Here is a 21,237-nt window from a genome sequence, read left to right as displayed (position 1 = left end):
ACAACGACATGACGAAAGCAAATGTAACAAGCCACAGTAAAACAGTGAAAGCAATATCCCAATCATACGTGAAACGAGGCACAGTGTATTTCCCTGTTTGACACAGCAACATTGCAGCAGGCACGATCAAGAGACACTAGCAGACTGAACAGTGTAGGTAGAACGTGCTTTCTGATATTGGTCTGCTAACCCAAGGTGGCCGACCGCGGTGGCCGAGCGGTTCTAGGCGCTTCAGTCCGGAACCGCGCTGCTGCTACGGTCGCAGGTTCGAATCCTGCCTCGGGCATGGATGTGTGTGATGTCCTTAGGTTAGTTAGGTTTAAGTAGTTTCTAAGTCTAGGGCACTGATGACCTCAGATGTTAAGTCCCATAGTGCTTAGAGCCATTTTACCCCAGGTTGCAGGACAGTGCTGGCAACCTTTGGGAATTACGTCAGAAAATGTGATGCCGTTTTCATCCTTCAAAGTCCAAGTATTTCAGAACGTATGAGATTTTGAATAGTGAAACCAAATCTGCCGCTGCCAAGTGCACCTCTGTTTTTCATTTCGGTAGAAAAACATATGTGCCATTTAAATAAACATAACTTTGTGTTGAAAGTGATCTTTTGATACTTAATGGGTTTTGAATTCTAACCCATTGTGTTGCCCCTGGCATAGGTACATCACCAACGAATTAAATTTTTCACATTTTGTTTCATTTCGTTAACAGAGTAGAAATGGCTAGTTTGGATAATTTCAGACATTTTAATATTTTTCTCGAAATTCATGCAAGTGCTTGCGAGTATTAACACATACCTTTCTATGTACATGCCTAAGAAAGCTGTAGAAGTTTTATAAAATTATGATATCTACAAAGTAACTCACAATTCAGGCACCTGATTTAGGCGCAGAATTCTGAAAATAGAAAAAAGCAGGACATTTTGGATATATTGCGGAATCAATTTGAATGATACTAAATAAACCGAAAATGTCACGTCAACTTTACTTCATATCTAGACAATTACCTTCAGATAACAGTCATATCTAATTTTAAGCATAAAATATATAACAAATATTAATTTTTTCTAATATTCAAAAGTTTGCACAATTGCTTTGTTCCTTCTGTCGAAACACAATGCCCGTTGTGACGCGTTTTGCAACTTAGACACTGAATCCAATTCTCCATTTTGGAATAAAGTTCAGAAATTTATCTAATTTTGCAAAATCCACATTTATAGTCATCTTCAGACTTGCAGATCTGAAGTCTCCTACCTCATCGTCATTAAGTTCGCCCATCCTTAGCTTTTTTACTCACATCTTCCTGCTTTAGCTTGGTTCCGGATTACTGTTTCTTCTCTTGTCCAAGTACCTCTCTGTCTGTTTTGACTCTTTGTCAGCTTTCATTGATATTCTTCTTTAACAGTTTTGATATAGGGGTTCCGCAAGGTAGCATATTAGGACGAATACTATTCCTGATGAACATCAATGACTTTCCGACTAGTGTTACTCATGGTGAAAAAATTCTCTTCGCTGATGACTGCAATATTATAGTCACTGAGAAAACAAGAGAACTCCTTACCGAGAAAGCAAATGAAAATCTCAAGGAAGTTTATGATTGGGGAATAAGATATAAAGTGTCATTGAACAGGAAGAAAACTAATACCATGAATTTCAGTTTGAAAAGCAAAATTGACAATGTCAAATTAAATGTAGATGGCACCTCTATAGACTGTGTATCAAATGCAAAACTTCTGGGAATGAATATTGACTCTCAGTTGAAGTGGTATGAACACACAAGGGTATTTGCAAACAGAATGTCATCAGCATGTTAGGCCCTTAGAATATTATCATCAGTGAGTAACATGCAGTATATTTTAGTTACATATTATTCATATGTATACTCAATTCTTAGCTATGGCAATCTTTTTTGGGGAACAAACGCGCAAAATATGAACACTATTTTAAAACTCCAGAAAAGAGCCTTAAGAATAATAACCAAAAATACTACTCGTGCTCATTGCAAAGATCTGTTTAAAACACTGGGGATTTTAACTGTTACATGCGAATACATTTACCAGTCAGTTATACACATAATAAATAACATTGGGTTTCACTAACATAATTTACATCTCAATGTGTATCAACTCGGAAAATGGCCCGCACCTTTTGTCTCCATGTTGTCAACTTTTTATCATTGTTCATATCGCTCCACTATCCAAATTACCACTCCTTACTGTATATGGATCGCAGCATTGGGTGTGACACCTTGTATACACTAAAAATTTCTCCCACTCAAGGAACATGCGGTAGGTGACTTTCAAAGTATACTGTCGCACTTGCAATAATAATTAAATTTAACAAATCTCGAATTCATGTTCAGTTACGCAAACAATAAAACCAAAACTAGTTAATATAAAATATTCAATAGAATTAAGAAAAGACAGTCAAACACTGAAATTAATGAGTTAAAGAGTCGTTTAAATAGTAATGAATACTGGCAGCCTTTCAAACATCTTTTGCAGGACCTATTTACTTTCTTCCCGTTTGTCTTCGTACTTCTACAACAGACGTTCAGAGACTTTATTTACTGTCGTCATGTAGGCTGGTGAACAATACTGAAAATAAAAATTTAAACAGTAAATGTGTGAATTTTTTTGCCGAGAGCGACACTGATATCAGCAGAAGCATGTACAAGAGTTGCTTACATAAATGAAAACAGAGAGCATGTCCGCATTTCATACCAGTGCCAGCGAGATGTGGTTTCGTCTGTAAACTAAAAGTGCTCTTCAGTCTTATTTTCCAACTTTTGTAATCACTATCTCCTTTCCGTCAGTGTTAGGGAACTACTTCAGTAATTCTTTCTTTCATAATAATATTTAATTAGCATTATTTGAAATATTTAAGTCAAATTTTTAGTTGAAACGAAGTAAAATGACTAAGAACAATAAGTTATTAGAGAATAAAGCTGTAATATCACACGTTGTTTTTGCCTACATATGCATGTAACCATCACTTTTAGCTCATTACTATTCCTATTACTATTCCGTTTCCTGTTGAGATTCCTATCATGTGATTGCTATTATTCCTGTTGTTGCGAATGATAGTATTGTTGTGTGGAGAGAAGCACTGAAAATATACCAAGTAATCTTAAAAATTGTACCGATTATTTTACAGAAGTATTAGGAAATCGGAATAATTTTCATCACCAAAAGACGTAGTTTCAGGGACTCGAATTTCATTAAAGAGAGAGAGATGCTTAAATGAAACTATCAAGTGAAAAGTAAAAGGTGAAATTAACTAAGTATTACTGTAATCTATGCAAAAGTTACCAGTATCGGTGCCGACATTCAAATGTTAGTATAAAATTTCAATATTGGAGACTATTGGATTCTGTAGTCGGACGTAAGCTTTCTGCTAGATGGAACATTTTGACCAATGGTTGATGAATATTTATTGACCTATCTACGGAACAAAAAAATATGAAAGACAGTAAACTTTGCAGACCTACAGTTAAAAATCAGAGTCAATGGTTGTTTATGTTGTTGTGGTCTTCAGTCCTGAGACTGGTTTGATGCAGCTCTCCATGCTACTTTGTCCTGTGCAAGCTTCATCTCCCAATACCTACTGCAACCTACATCGTTCTGAATCTGCTTAGTGTATTCATCTCTTGGTCTCCCTCTACGATTATTTCTCTCCACGCTGCCGTCCAGTACTAAACTGGTGATCCCTTGATGCCTCAGAACATGCCCTACCAACCAATCCCTTCTTCCAGTCAAGTTGTGCCGCAAACGCATCTTCAAACCAATTCTACTCAATACCTCCTCTTTTGGTATGTGATCTACCCATCTAATCTTCAGCATTCTTCTGTAGCACCACATTTCGAAAGCTTCTATTCTCTTCTTGTCCAAACTATTTATCGTCCATGTTCCACTTTCATACATGGCTATGCCGGCCGCGGTGGTCTCGCGGTTCTAGGCGCTCAGTCCGGAACCGCGCGACTGCTACGGTCGCAGGTTCGAATCCTGCCTCGGGCATGGATGTGTGTGATGTCCTTAGGTTAGTTAGATTTAAGTAGTTCTAAGTTCTAGGGGACTGATGACCATAGCTGTTAAGTCCCATAGTGCTCAGAGCCATTTGAACATACATGGCTACACTCCACACAAATACTTTCAGAAACGATTTCCTGACATTTAAATCTATACTCGATGTTAACAAATTTCTTTTCTTCAGAATCGCTTTCCTTGCCATTGCCAGTCTACATTTTATATGCTCTCTACTTCGACCATCGTCAGTTATTTTGCTCCCCAAATAGCAAAACTCCTTTGAGGCAGCGTCTATGTCTGCGAGTTCGTCTTTATACCTCAACAATAATGATGCTGTTCTTCCAAAACGTATACCTGCAGGGCTCATATACAAATGTTTTACCAGTTATTTCAGAACAACGCATTAACTTTAATAAGCAGCCGTACATATTACAAATTAAAGTACCCCGCCTTTGTATCTGTCTCTATGTCGAGGCTAATATGAGGAAATATCAGAAGCTTTATAATACGTAATGCAACACACTTTTTTCTCGTCCAGCTTCTGGTGAAAAAATGCGGAATTTGTTGTGGCACTACGTGGAATAATCCCGCCTCACCCTCTAAGGTTTCACGTAGTTTCGACAGGTGGCGGCGCTATACCTAGCCTTCAAAATGGCGTCTGTAACGCAGGTGCGCTCCAAGAAGGGAGCTCATATCGAGTTTCTTTTGGCGAAAACCAGACCATCATTGGTATCCACAGGTACTTGCTGGATATCTATGGAGGCCTGGCAACGATGAAAAGGATGCGGAGTCATTTGGCGAGGCGTCTGTCTTCATCGCAATAAGATCGCGATAACCCGTCCGATCTCCCGCGTGACGTCCGACCACACCGCAATGTTGGAACGCGTGGACACTCTGATTCGAGATGCTCGATGGAGCACAAATAAACTCCTCACTACAAACTGGACATCTCCGTTTGTAGTGCTGACACTATTGTCCACCAGGGAGGGTAATAAAAGGTGTGTGCCTGCTGGGTTTCTCGGAGCCTAACAGAAGACTGTAAAGAGCAACGAAGGACCATGTGTACGGAATTGCCTGCGCATTATGAGGTTTTGGTCAAACATCGTCATTGGCGATAAAATAGGGGTTCATAACCTCGAACCGCAAACAAAACGGTAAGTGGCACCACATCCCCTCTCCACTGAAGAAAAAGTTCAAATCCACTCTCTCAGTCGGTAAAGTCACGGCGACGGTGTTCTGGGACTCTCAAGGGGTCACTCTGATGCCCTCCCTCACCGTGCAACTATCGACTCTGATGTGTATTTGCTACCCTCAGGAAACTGAAGAAACAACTTCATCGTGTACGTGGCCACAAAAATGCAAACGAACTCCTCCTCCTCTATGACATCGCATGACCTCACACAAGTCTGCGCGCGCGTAAGGAGGTCACAAAACTTCATTGGATCGTTCTTCTTCATCCACCCTACAGCTGGAATCTCGTACTTTCCATCTGTTTGGCCCAGTGAAGCAGTGCATGGGTGATGGGGAGGTTTCCTCTATGACCGGTTTCCACAGAGTCTAGCTGTGATCTTCGGATCCTCCGGACATAATGATACTATTATATATGACAGATTCTGTTAAATCCAGTCTTTAGAGAAATCAAAATTTTTCAACTCGGCATCTTGGCAGCAAAGATTTCTAATCATTACCAAATACCAGATCGATCCTTGTAACATGTGCGACTTATATGTGTGATGTTACTTGTCCTACACTATGTGATCAAAACTATCCGGAAACTACAAAAACATACGTTCTTCATTAGGTGCATTGTGTTGCCATCAACTTTAAGGTACTCCATACCAGCGACCTCAGTAGTCACTAGACATCGTGAGAGAGTAGAAAGGGGCGCCCTGCGGAACTTACGGACTTCGAACGTGGTCAGGTGATTGGGTGTCACTTGTGTCAATCGTCTGTACGCGGAATTTCCTCTCTCCTAAACATCCCTACGTCCACTGTTTCCGATGTGACAGTGAAGCGGAAACGTGAAGGGATACGTATAGCACAAAAGCGTGCATGACGACCTCCTCTGTTGACTGAGAGAGACCACAAACAGTTGAAGAGTGTCGTAATGTGTAATAGGCAGACATCTATCCAAACGATCACAAAGGAATTTCAAACTGCTTCAGGTCCACAGAAAATACCATGAAAGGCGGGAGGTGAGAAAACTTGGATTTCATGGTGGAGCGGCTGCTCATAAGCCACACATCGCGCTGGTAAATGCCAAACGACGCCTCGCTTGGTGTAAGGAGCGTAAACATTCAACGATTGAACAGTGGAAAAACGTTGTGTGGAATGAGGGAGGAATCGCGGTACACATTGTACAGGTCTCAGGGTTTTGGTAAGGCGAATGCCCGGTGAACGTTCTCTGCCTGCGTGTATAGTGCCAACAGTAAAATTCAGAGGCGGTGGTGTTGTGGTGTAGTAGTGTTTTACACGGAGGGGGCATGCACTTATTGTTGTTTTGCGTGGCACTATCACAGCACAGGTGTACATCGATGTTTTAAGCACCTTCTTGTTTCCTACTGTTCATGAGCAATGCGGGAATCGCGATTGTATCTTTCAACACGATCGAGCACCTGTTCATAATGCACGGCCTATGGCGGACTGGTTACACGACATTAAGTCTTGAGCTGAAGTTTACAGAACAGCTTTGGGATGATTTGGAACGCCGACTCCGTGCCAGGCCTCTCCGACCGACATAGATACCTCTCCTGAGTGCAGCAGTCTGTGAAGAATGAGCTGCCATTTCCCAAGAAATTTTCCAGCACCTGATTGACCGGTTGCCTTTGAGAGTGGAAGCTGTCATCTAGGCTAAGGTTGGGCCAACATCATACTGAATTCCAGGATTACCGATGGAGGGCGCCACGAGGTTGTAAACCATTTTCAGCCAGGCTTTTGATCATATAGTGTATATTTAATTGGGATTTGGAGTGTAATCTTGTAACAATGATGGAAGCTTCGTGCTGGTCACGTACAGAGGAGGCGCTATGTGATGGGAAAAAGCACTAAAGTGAACAGTCGCCGGAACTACAGGCAGCCAGAAATGAAGTATTTTTGGGGAGTCCGGAAGGCCGCCAGGTGAATCCCGATCGGACCACAAATTTTTCTATCTTCATTTTCACGTAGCATTATCCTCTTAGTAATTTGCAGATTCGACAGAAACGACACACGGTTCGGACTCCAAGTAAAACTGTCCGCCCTCTCCGCCCAGCTGGATAAATGCGGCAGATTGGACATACACATACGCACACGCACACACACACGAACACAGACACACACACGAACACAGACACACACACGAACACAGACACACACACGAACACAGACACACACACGAACACAGACACACACACGAACACACACACACACACACGAACTCGCAAAAGTGGCATCCAATTGGAAAACTTTCACCGTGCCGTCGAGCCACACGAAATTATTATCACCAGTACCCATAAATCTATATATACGTTCATCTTCTTTAGCTGTTATAAGGTCCGCCATAAGGTCTTTTGCTTGTGTGCTAATTTCCGGAATTTGTGTAAGAAATGTGATGCAGTTTTAACTAAGATAAACTGCTTCACAAGGAAGGTTCGTGTAGGAAATTTACTACCGTTTCACCAGCCATCCGGCCGCAAGTACTTAGTGGCACCCGTGCGAAGCTGGGGAAGGTCGCTAACGTATATTAAAACTATGCATTTTAAAGCTCTTTTCTGATCCTATCTCCGAACGTAGCGGGCGTCAACGAGAAGTATGACTATCGAGAAGAGAGACCGTGCGCTCTTAGCGAAACAGTTTTATCTGATCGGCTGCAATTACGTTTTCCAGGGATATATTCGGTTTGTACTTTATTACAAGGCCAGTATGCCGGAAGACGTTGCTCGGATCCCAGATGAAGTACTGCAAGAAACTGTTGATCTTGTCGTTTTACGGATGCAGCATCCCATCGACTTCTCTAAAAACGGTGTTTAATAATAAAATCAAAATTATGCCTTTTTCACTTGTTCCCCTTTTCTGCTTATCTCCAGTTCGTAACACATTACATACGGAAATATTTCTATATGTCTTTCTTGCATCCACAGCCCAAAATTTTTCACCCTGTGGCCTTAATTAGAATTAATTTTTTCCCGTATAAATCGGTTCCCCCTTAACGCATTAGCACATCTAAAACCTTCGCTGCCATACGACAACTAGAGCCCACCCTGGACCTTTGTGAGTAGTTGCAGTTTAATTATAACTACTTGGTATTTATCTCGAGTGTAGCCTTGTACGAAAGTGAAATGTGGACCATAAACACTACAGAGAAGAAGAGAATACGACATTTCAAATGTGGTGATGCAGAATAATGCTGAAGATTAGATGAATGGTTCGAATAACAAGCGAGGTGGTAGTAAGCTGAACTGAGGAAAAACGAAATTTATAGCACAACTTGATTAAAGAAGTGAGTTTTTGATAGGACACATCCAGAAGCGCCAGAGAATTGTTGATTTGGTTATGTTAGGACGTGCAAAGGGTAAAAAGGACAAACTGGAGTGGAGGACACCGTCCTGTCACTCTCCATATCACAACAAAAATAATAATTATTATTATATGGTAGTACGGTAATGTCTTATAATTTACATGTTAACGCTGTCACTACATATGTGGGAAAGACTGACCGTATTCTAGATACTACGTTTTTACTATAAAACATTCTGATATCTATAACACAGTTTACTAAAGTGTACAATATAGTACAGTGAGAGTACCGTTTCTATTGATTTTGGTTAGTTTTTACAGCCAATAATGTTTTATAGATTTCGTGACATGCTGTTTCTACGAGATTCTCAGTCTGTATCAAATACTAGTTACTGACACCTTTATAAAAGTGTAGAACACTAGTTAATTTGTGTTCCAGACTTGACGACGTCGTGTGATAAGCCAGGTACATCGTGACAGTGGAAGTGTAGTTGTTGTTGATGTGTAACACCTTGCTGATTTCTATATGCACAGTGATAAAAAGTCGTGTTCTACTTTTATAATTGTTGACACGTGGTATTCACTAAGACAAACTTTAAGATTGCAGAAGAGTGTTGTACATAAGGGATGATGTACCCAGGAAAACATGATGATGGTTTTTTGGTCGGTAATTCGGTGTAGTGACTGAGTTTACAATCACATGAAAGTATGCGCACTAGAGTCGGTGTAAGCAGCCCTTTGATACAGTTATTGGGCAGCGTTTGTGAAATTTCAACTTCTAAACATTTAAGTTGTATATAATATATTAAAACTATTTGTAACATATTGTTAAAACTTCAGCAACAGGTTGTTGTAACAAGAAAACTCTATATATATTTTAAAACTAGTTATGTAACGTACGGACGGAAAGTCATACTTCCTCAGTACTGCGTTACTTTGTGCCTCCAAACAGAAGGCGTTTACCCACTGTTGTGGGGTCGGGGTGTTGGACCCGGGACTCCAGATGGTCGCGCTGAAGCCGGGACCCACCGCGCCTTATTTTGTCAGAAAGCCTAGCAAGTTCAAAAGTATCGAGGTGCAGAGCAGATTGATACAGTGGTATTCGGAAACATTCGTTAATTCAGCTAATTTGCAGTACTTGATTGGTGAAGCGTAATGTCAGCTTGCCGCTGCACGCTGTCGTGCATTTCCAGCCGGCTCAGCAAACTCCTGGTAAGCCGACGCCGCTGCTGACATCATCAAGATCGCCCGTCGATGGAAGTCGGCCGCGCTCTTCCGGTCGCCGCCCGCTGGGGCGTTGTGACTGGCACCGCTCCACTTCCCGCGATTCCGGAGACTGCAGCAGTCCCTGGACCTCGCCGCCCTCCACGCCGTTTGGCCTGCTCTGTCACACCATGAGACGAAGGTGGGTTACTGGTCACCCGTGGCCTTCGGGCTGCTGCTGCTCCCAGGACAGGACGCTGTGCCGCAAATGGCCGCTACTGGTGCTTGCCGAATGGCAACACGCGCCGTCGTCTCTGGTGCTGTTGCAGTGTTGCTGCGCCTCCCACAGTGTAAGCCTCGCCCGGCTCAACGACGCCAGGTGGGAAGCGACCATGGCCCGTAGACTTGAGAGGTACCGAGCCCCTCCTGGACCCACTGCAGACTGCTGTCACTACCCTCCCTCAGGCAGACCCTGCGATCTCCAAGTCCCAGGCTTCCATTCCGTCCTGCCCCAGTGTTGTGTCCCCAGAGGTGGAATATAGCCAAAGGAGTACATAGAAGCAAAGTACGAGTTCATGCAGATTACTTATAACATTGCTGCCAGACTGGCCCCTGTAAGTGAAGACCAGTACAGCTCCTTCCCGACGCTCGACTGACCTGGCACACTCAGTCCCAAGCTAAAATTGCCCTTCTATTTATATTGGTTTCTTCCTCGCTTCTGATGTAATGTCAGAGAGAGACAGAAACTATGGCAGGGATAAATTCCCACAAGTCAGCCACCTATAAATCGTCACTCTTGGCTCTGGCCTCATACATCAAGAACTTAAAGCAGTTATGCAGTTTCCTGCCTTGTTGTTGCTCCACTCAAAACAAATCGTGCGTGCAATACCGTCCGTCATCACAACTACATGCCCGCGAGTGCCATGTTTACATTGCCTGGTCTGCTGGCTGTCGACTGTTACCATACTCTGTAAGCGGCCCCAGATTTCTTCGCCCAACCAAGCCTTCATTGAATTTTGATATAATTTCCCTTTCCCTTTCCCTTGACTATGACTGACGTAGCGCAGCACCACGGAGCATGTGATATCTCCAAATTAACTCGTTATTTTATCTGTCTTGAAACTGCATATTTGTGGTAGTTTTCAATAGCTTCAATATCAAAATGTATCTAATTTGTAACTGGTTTGACAAAATACCTGTTCTTAATTTGATTTCACGCATCGATGATTGGTGTATAGTAGAGTAATAATGTAACAGAGACAATGTTAAATACAGGTTTTCTCGAATGTAGCGCTTTTCCGTTTCAACATGTTTCCATAAAATATTTGTTCCTTGGTGCTTGACCAAGTTGTACCTTGGACTATGTTTTTACATTTAGAAGAACCTTGACACTCCTGAGACCTCTTTTTAAATTACAGAAAAAGGCAGCAACACATAAATAATGAATGCCATCACCTAAAACTGGAATAACTAGGTGGCTAAAGGTGGAAGTCTGATAGGACACTCTCCTCTTCTTATTTGGGTTTGCTGATTATCATAACGCAACTTCTTAACATAATTACACGATCAGAATTCGTACTGTGTTAACGTGCTACTGGATGATGACCTCATAGTTCAATGTAGTTAAAGAATGAAAACAAAGTTTTTTAGCGGCTTGTGTCGTTCGCTAAAGACAAATGTCCTTTTGAAAGCTGTGAAGGACGATTTTAAGATTTAACGATAATGCTATGGGTATTAGGCAGTGTGCTGGGATTGTTAACTACTTAATGCAGTTACTGACGTAATCATAGGATTTAATTATATAAGCTGCATTTAGATATCGAAATGAATCAATGAGAATTTGTGAAAATTCTTGCCGCAGCGGGACTCGAAACTGAACTTCCCATGTTATCGCGAGAGTCGCCTAAACCGCCTTGTCCATCCGAGCATACTTTCTATCCGACACAAGTTCCCAGCCTGTTAGACACACCTGAACTATCGTCACATACCAACGAGCACATTACTCACAGTTCCTGATTCCCGGCTTAACAGAAGGATTTCAGGGAGAATGGCTTCAAGAGTGTGTTCCAGAGTTCCAGCGAGGCTCGTCTGGAGTTAGTTCCTGTTCCAGTCCCAGTCTGAGTCACAGTCAGCACTGTGGCTCTAGTCATCGCAGCTCACCTAGATTAGATTAGATTAGATTAGTACTTGTTCCATAGATCATGAATACGACACTTCCTAATGATGTAGAACGTGTCAGGTTAATAAAAGGTGTCTACACAAGAAATAGCATTACACAAAATATTACATGACACTTAATATTTTCAATATTTTAGTGGGCGTTGGGGAAATTACCCACTTACTATATCCAAAAATTCATCTAATGAGTTGAAGGAGTTGCCATTAAGAAAATCTTTTAATTGCCTTTTAAATGCTATATGTCTATCTGTCAGACTATTGACGCTATTAGTTAAGTGACCGAAGACTTTTGTGGCAGCATAATTTACCCCCTTCTGAGCCAAAGTTAGATTTAACCTTGAGTAGTGAAGATCATCCGTTCTCCTAGTGTTGTAGCCATGTACACTGCTATTAATTTTGAATTAGTTCGGATTGTTAATAAAAATTCCATAAGTGAATATATGTACATATATTTTGTGAGGCTACAGTGAAGATCTCTAGCTCTTTAAATAAGTGTCTGCAGGGTGATTTGGGGTGAGCTCCAGCAATTATTCTGGTTACTCGCTTTTGTGCAATGAACACTCTTTTACTCAATGATGAGTTACCACAGAATATGATGCCACACGAAAGCAGAGAATGAAAATAGGCGTTTTAAGCTAATTTACTGAGATGTATATCGCCAAAATTTGCAATGACCCTAATAGCATAAGTAGCTGAACTCGAACGTTTCAGCAGATCTTCGTTGTGTTTTATTTCCAGTTCAACCCCTCATCAATGCATAAAACTAGATATTTTGAGTATTCTAACTTAGCTAATGTTTTCTGATCGAAGTCTATATTTATTAATGGTGTTATTCCACTTACTGCGTGGAAATGTATGTACTGTGTTTTGTCAAAGTTTAATGAGAGCCCATCTGCAGAGAACCGCTTAATGATTTTCTGTAAAATATCTTTTACAATTTCATCAGTTAATTCTTGTTTGTTGGGTGTGATAGCTATACTTGTATCATCGGTAAAAAGTACCAGCTTTGCATTTTCGATAATATAGTATGGAAACTCATTAATATATATTAAGAACAGGAGAGGACCCAAGACCGAACCTTGCGGCACCCCATTCTTGATTGTTCCCCAGTTTGAGAAATCACCAGTTATTTACATATTATGTGAACTGCTTATTTCAACTTTCTGCACTCTTCCAATTAGATGTGATTTTAACAATTTGAGCGCTGTCCCGTCCATACCACAGTACTTGAGCTTATCTGGAAGTATTCCATGATTTACACAATCAAAAACCTGTCCGAAGAGGATCCGCTTCTCTCCGACAGTTGAGCACGCTGGATGGACAGCTTATTGGACTTTGTCTCAGAGCAAGACTGGCCCATCCCACGTTGCCAACATCGTAAGTTGTCGACGAATTGTTGGTATAACAGTTACGTTACGCACGGGGAAGATATCCGCCCTGAAATCTTTACCTAATGACATCCCAAAGCAGATTTTATGGAGAACACGTGGGAGGAAGTTGCTCCTGGTGTTTGTGATCATATGGAATTGTGTCTACGATTGGGATATTTTAAACAGATAGGAGAGTTTTATGAACACTCATACGGTGTAGCTATTGGATCTTCTTTGTCGCCAAGAGTAGCTGATATTTTTATAGAAGATTTTGAGCAATAGGTATAAAGCAATGCAGCACTAAATATTTCTTGCTGGCTCCGTTACATGGTCACAGAGTAAAGAGGAACTTAACTGAATCCACAACTCGTTGTATGAGACTCACCTAGAAGTCAGTTTCACCTGCGAGGTAGAGTGTGAGGTCAGTCATCCTTTATTATATATGATGGTCTACACAAAATGTGACAATGCTGTGGGATACAAAGTAGAGCGCCTACAGTATACTACTTGTAATGTATAGACGAAACTGAGAGGATAGTAAGTGAACGTATTAAAGAGTACGTAAACGGTGCTGGATTAAAACGAAAAGTATGGGTCTCGCAAAATACTGTGGGCGACCCGCAGTGACCAGTTTTCATGCCAGGCGCTTGGCAAGTTCATTCGTTTGTCCAGAAGGGGGGACCGACAAGCGTTTGCCACCTTTCGACCGGTCGGCGATCACAGAGCCGACGGGCACCCCGTGAAATTTATCTCAAACGATTTTACGGGCGCTATTCGGTAAAAAATTTAGTTTTTGATTTTCTTGTTACTTTATATGTCACGTTCATTATGGGCTGCCCATCATTTCGTTAATGGTCATAGTTATTTCGATATGTATGTGGCAGTAAGACACTGCGAGAAATTGTAAAATGTTTGCAATGAAAAAAGGGGTCGCTATGATTTTGTGTTTCGTACGTATTACATAATATCTTACTGGATATGAAATTTAGGTATCATAATGAGTTTTTCTTAAGATTAAGGTGGAGGTCTGCATCTGGAACCAATCTCGAGAAAATTGATCTGACGTAGCGCCTGGTTGGTAGATACATATATAGCGTACAGGTTAATGTTACGATTGTGGATGGGACCGTAAACAGCTACTGTGAGTTGCACAATGAAACACACAACTTCATTTTTCTAAGTAACACTCATTTACATTTGCTTTAAAAGATCACAATTAGACAATACAGCTGAAGGCCTAGTTAAAGAAAACTTGACATGCTTTCTGGGCTGAAGCCCAAAACCACACCCAAAACAAGAACAGTTGAAGGCCTGGCTTAGAAATAAAAAGCAAATAACAATGGAAGGTTAGATGTAAAAAAAGTGCAATTGAAAACAATTGGCGGCTGAAGGCCTAAACTACACGTCTGAAGGACAAGTATAAATAAAACACCTTAATAAACAACTTTTCTCACCAAGAAATTTCTTTTTAAACTTACTACAGAACGCCCAAAGGCCTGATTAAAGAAATATTAATTTATTGCACGTCTGAAGGCCACAAACAAATCTGAAACAACGGCTGAAGGCCTGAACAACAAGTCATACAAACAATTTAAAATAAACCTCTTCCTTCTTATAAAAAAATTTCCTTTAAAGAATATACACAGCGGAAGGCTTCATTAAAAGCGGTTCACGTAAATGCTCTTCTGAAGGCCACACGTAACACATAGAACAACTAACGGTTTAGGGCCTGGATTACAAACAATTTCAGATAGAACAAATTTTAAGAAAAAAATTTGTTTAAAATAAAATCAATCTTCAAAATTTTAAGACGAGGATATGAACAGCACTACGTCTCAGAAATTTGTGTCTAAAAACAGCCAAGGGAACAATAATCACTCTAAGAAAATATGAACCAAACAACTTAAAAGGCTGTTTAACTACACACAGCATCAACGCGACGAGGAAAGGCACACTGCCGGAAAAGTACGCTAATGACCAGGGCAGGTAACTGGGGCGTTAACGAACACAGGGTGGAAAATACCGCTGGTGCACTTCACTGGAAAGTATCAGTCAATTTAGTAATTAATCACAATATAGGAAGACGGCTTCAAGATTTCGCCGTCTCCAACACATCATACATTCCTGCTGGCCCAAACGACCCAGGGAGCAACAACCCACAAGTGAACTAAGAGATGTCACAATAGTTGAGATTTCATAACAGGTTATCTGATCACTCAACTTCAGCGTCCAGGTTCCGTGGGCCACGAACTTCGTCGGTCTCGCAGCTAGCGCCTCATCATCCGACAGCGCCCGCGTGACGCCAGCGGTCCCAGGTCCCAGCCTGGCCACGCTCCACGGAGTCTTCCTCGCTGCACCATCCCAACCGACTGGCCACCATACTCGCCACCACCACCTGGAAATACTAGTGGTCACACCAAGGATAGTACGACAGTACTAGTATCGATAAGGGCTGCTGCTGTCACTCAAAGAGGCAAGTCAGGAACTTCGTTAGGCCAGTAAGTAAGGAAGAAACAAGACGCCACTTGATGCGACAAAATGCCAAAAGAATCAAACGGCTCATACTGTGTATGAAATTTAAGTAACATATTGAACTTTTCTTTAGATTGAGGTGGAGGTCTACATCTGTCACCAGCCTCGAGATAATTGATCTGACGCAGCGCACTCATTTGCGATCGCACCGCGCCGGCGATAAAGACAAAATGAAATATCCATATCATTCCTCATATTTCATGAACGTTTTGAGATATGGAAATGACATTTTGGCAGATGATAGCACGCAAAGAGGAGAGTATTTCTCCGTATGGTTATTACATAAAACTACATCATCTATCGTGTTATTCCACTTACTACAGACTTTTCCGGTGCAAGAATATAATTTTGAAGGGACGTCAGTAGCTGGTGAAACGAGAAATGCTATCGGTTTTGGAACAACGTAAGTCAATTCGTTACATGATAATTCTGCAAGGAGGAGGTGCTTTTTCATAAAATTCTGACCTTAATTTTCTTCAGTTCCTCACTTAATGAACTATGTAAACCATTGTCTCAGAATTCTTTCGCAATTGCGTCTGCGGAACATATTGTTGAGGTGAGACTGTGTAAACTCCACTAAGTTTTGGCCAAAGAAGCGAATTTTACATGACACCAAGAGACATGTGTAGGTTTTCCTTAAAATTCACCACGTGTGACAATTCCCTGGAACACATTAAATATATTTGCAATTGCGAATGATGACACCCAACAGCCGTAGAGTCCGCAGCTCGTGGTCGTGTGGTAGCGTTCTCGCTTCCTAATCCCGGGTTCCCGGGTTCGATTCCCGGCGGGGTCAGGGATTTTCTCTGCCCCGTGATGACTGGGTGTTGCGTGATGTCCTTAGGTTAGTTAGGTTTAAGTAGTTCTAAGTTCTAGGGAACTGATGACCATAGATGTTAAGTCCCATTGTGCTCAGAGCCATTTTTTTTTTTTTTGAACAGCCGTAGAATAGCTTGACAATGATAAAAATTTGTGCCAGACTGGGACACAAGCCCAGATTTCCCACCTATCGCAAGCAGTCGCCTTACCATTTGCCTATCCGTGTGCAGTGGAGGCCAGTCCCAAACTTCCATATGCCGTCAACCATGCATCTAAGACTTGGACTCATACGAGTCCGGGTCGTAGACGCTTGGTTCACGACATTTGGATAGTTGGGTCTGGCCGAGGGTCATACATGGACAGGCGACTGTTCGCAGAAAGCTGGATATCTGTGTTCGATTCAGAATCTGGTACAAATTTTCTCCATCGTCACTCCATTCTACAGCTAATTGTTGCCTTTATTCGCAGTTGTGAACACACTTAATGTATTTCATAATGGCTGTAGTCCCTGCATTGCCTGTTCCTTTGGATATGCATGCATGTCCAAGGGAACCTTGCATCATAATCAGAGTAACACAGACTCAATAATGTCGTACTTTTCTGAAAGTTACAAATGGTTAACAAAAACATGCGTAAATAAATCTCTGCACTTTTGTCAGAATTTGTTTTAGATACTAACCAATAAAAAGACGACAGACCTTTCTGAATGGTCATCTTGCAAGTGCGCACGTGAAGGGACGCTTCTTAAAGTTTACAAAAAATATGAGTTTAGGTTTCAGTTTAGAACGGCACTTGCCCTCCGGCCCTCGGCATTTCCCCTACGGCGCCTCCCCCCGCTCCCACCATTGCCGCTCTCCCCAAGTGTGCCCGCCTGCCGTCTGCGCATCTACTGGCCACTTAATTGTGCTTTCACTATAAAATGTGCTCTAAGGGAACACCGCGAAAGCTGTGGATAAGGTAAAGATCTCATCAACGAACTAGAGCCAGCAAAGGAAAGCAATATTACAGAACCCTAGTCCGCGAAGTGGTTTCTGCAAACAAATGTAATTTCAACTTAGAAATCACCTGTAGGTTTTTAGGTTCGTTACTGCTTGCTATCGAGAAAGTAAATACAAACCCTCAGTGTGTGAGTAATAGAAATAATAATCAAGAACCACCCTTACGGCAATATATTAGTAGTTGGATAAACACTGACTTCTCTTGATCTGCCTGTAACGCTGTCTGTCCAATAAAGATGGTGTGGTGTCACCGCCATACACCACACTTGCTAGGTGGTAGCTTTAAATCGGCCGCGGTCCATTAGTACATGTCGGACCCGCGTGTCGCCACTTTCAGTGATAGCAGACCGAGCGCCACCACACGGCAGGTCTAGAGAGACGTACTAGCACTCGCCCCAGTTGTACAGACGACGTAGCTAGCGATGCACACTGACGAAGCCTCGCTCATTTGCAGAGCAGATAGTTAGAATAGCCTTCAGCTAAGTCAATGGCTACGACCTAGCAAGGCGCCATTAGCCTTACATAGCTTGTATCTAAAGAGTCTCACTTGTATCGTCAAGAGCTATGCACCACAAGGATGGATTAAAGTTAAGTATTCCAGGAGCTAAGTACTTTTCTTTATAGCATTCATTACGTATCCTGTTTCAGACCTCACGCCCATCTGCGTGAGCTTAGCGCATGCCTTTCGGCTACTTCCGAGTGGCGTGGTTGTCTTGTTACGCCACAACAGTTGGCGACGAGAGTAAAAGCGGTCTTCTTCTTTATACTTGCTTTGCTTACAGTTGCTTGTGTCATGGCTTCGCCACATTCTCCGGATGCACTGTCCGAATTTTATCGCTTGCAGACTCAGCAGACGCAGGCGTTATTGGATGCCCTTGGACAGCTCGTCCAGGGTCAACGTGCACTGCAAAACGATGCGGCCGCCGCCGCTTCATCGCTACCGCAACCACAACACGCAGTTGCACCCCCATTCCGTAATTTTCAAGCGGACGTGGAAAGCTGGACGGAGTGGTCACGCCAATTTGGATTCCATCTCGCCGCCTACAGAATTCAAGGTAACCAGCGGCAACCTTTTTTATTGGCCTGTGTAGGTGTGTCCACCTACCGTGTGATAGTGAAATTGTTTCCCCGACGCGACGTAGCAACTCTATCCTACGAAGAAATTTTGTCGGCGTTAGATGCCTATTTCAAAGAAACCGTAAATGCCGTTGCAAAAAGGTATACGTTCTTTCGTACAAGACGTACAGCCGGTCAGACTAATAGGGAATGGGTTGCAACATTGCAAGGCCTTACTAGGGATTGTGCTTTTGAGTGTGAATGTGGACTCCCTTATTCAGATACAATGGTACGTGATGCAATTGCACAGAACGTTTCTGATGTTCGTATACGGGAACAGATTTTGAAACCCGTTAATCCCTCCCTTCAACAAGTGATAGACATATTAGATAGGTAAGACACACTTGACTTAGCACAGGCATCATTTGAACCTTCGCCAGCTGTGTGTCACATTAACCGGCCCGCCAGGCGCGCTGCACGGAACGATAAACAGCCCTCGTACTCGTCCGCGCAGCTGCCGCCTCGCTCTCCACGTGTGCCGCGTAAGCGAGCAAATGCAGTGAAATCATGCCCGCGGTGTGCGACTAGACATTCGCGTGAACATTGCCCGTCACGCCAAGCTATTTGCTTTTACTGTCATAAGAAAGGACATGTTCAAAGTGTTTGCCAGAAAAAGCTCCGATCGGCCGCTCACAACCATTCCAGGTCCTTTGCTTTGCGCCGGAATCGAACCAAGAATAATCAGGCTCGTGAACCTTCGCCCATGGACGTTCATGTAGTTAATTCCACTCCATCCAGTGCCACTTTCTCTAACAGTGACTGTGTTCGTCCCACAAAACCTGTGCGTCGCCGTCGACGGAAATCCCGTCAGGTCGCAAGTGCTTCTGTACCTGTATCAGTTCAAATTGCACGAGAAAGTCGCTCTTGTCGTCAGCAGGACAATAAACTTTTTGAAGACTTGGACTTTGAAGGCAAAGTGATACCATTCCAGCTCGATACCGGAGCTGCAGTTTCATTGATCAATCACGACACGTACAAACAACTGGGCAAACCTCCGTTGCGTGCTGCAAATGTTCAGCTCACTAGTTATTCAGGACAGCATCTCCCTGTGTTAGGACAGTGCAGCCTTCTTGCAACATACAAGGGACAAACAAAACTTGTCTTTTTACGTCCTTCGTTCTTCTTCTGGAGTGAACTTGTTTGATTCAGATTTATTTCAGTTGCTTAACTTGTCAATAGGCAATCAGGTCCTATCAGTGAATCAGACTGTGCCTTCCGCCAGTGTTTCTCGTCTATGTGACAAATTTGCAGACATTTTTGCACCGGGTCTTGGTTGCGCTACGAACTATGAAGCACATTTGGAACTGAAAGTAAACGCGCAACCGCAATTTTTCAAAGCGCGCAATGTTCCCCACGCATTGCGTGATGAGGTAGCAAGAACATTAAATGATTTGGAATCACAAGGTGTGATTGAATGTGCGCAATGCCTCTTCCATTTCAGCTCCGCTTCATCGCTTACGCCGTAAAGGTGTTCCGTTCGTCTGGACGACGGAATGCGAACGCGCCTTTTGTCAGTTGAAATCGGCGTTGCTTTCTAATACTTGCGTTACGCCATTCGATCCCCAGAAACCCCTTTTGTTGATGGTCGATGCATCAGATTTCGGGATCGGTGCTGTGCTTGCGCACAAAGATGGTTCGCATGATCGCCCTATTGCCTTTGCGTCCAAATTTCTCTCGTCAGCGCAAAGAAATTATTAACAGATAGAGAAAGAAGCTTTTGCTCCAGTCGACGTTGTATTCTATCGCAATTTTCGCGGATCACGGCGTTGGCTCGCAGGGCGCATTCTTCGCTGCCTCGGCCGCGTGACGTATTTGGTTTTGGGGGCCTCTGGTGAGGTGCGTCGGCATCTCAATCAGCTGCGCCTGTGTCGTCGCCTGGATTCTGCCGCTCCCCGTCTGCTTTCAGCGACGGTGCCGTCCGGTCAGCGCCCTGGGGACCCATCTACTGGCTCGCCTCATCCCCAGGTGTTACCGACGCTGCCTTCCATTTTGCCCCATGGCGACGCGCCGCCGCCGTCGCCGCCGCCGCCACCGCCGCCGCCGCCGCCGCCGCCTGTTCTCCCGCCGACGCCGCCCGCGGTGGACGCGTCGCTGCAGCCGCCAGGCGCCTCCCTGGGTCACGCGCCGCCGATCGCTTCCCGTGACCAGCAGTCCTCCGCCATGGAACTCTTGCCCGCTCCGGACCACATGGCGTCTTCGCGTGTCGGGTACCCCGACGCGATGGAGGTCGACCCTTCGGCCCCTCCTGTCTCTTTACGGGCGCATACACCGCATGTTGGCGTGCACCCTGGACTAGGTTTTCAGGCGTTTCCTAGCTCCCCTCTGACCGAATGGCCGGGTGTGGGTGGCACAGCCTCGCCTGTTGTTAGGCTCCCCACCTCATCGCATACGTCAACATGGGGTCCTCCCCACGGCGGGCGGAACCCTTATGACACGACCGTTCGCCGATTTGCGGGGGAGGAATGTGGTGTCACCGCCATACACCACACTTGCTAGGTGGTAGCTT

The sequence above is a fragment of the Schistocerca piceifrons genome, chromosome 7 (genome assembly GCF_021461385.2).
Source record: "Schistocerca piceifrons isolate TAMUIC-IGC-003096 chromosome 7, iqSchPice1.1, whole genome shotgun sequence".
NCBI classification, from domain to species: Eukaryota; Metazoa; Arthropoda; class Insecta; order Orthoptera; family Acrididae; genus Schistocerca; species Schistocerca piceifrons.
Note: the sequence above shows the minus strand (reverse complement) of the source record.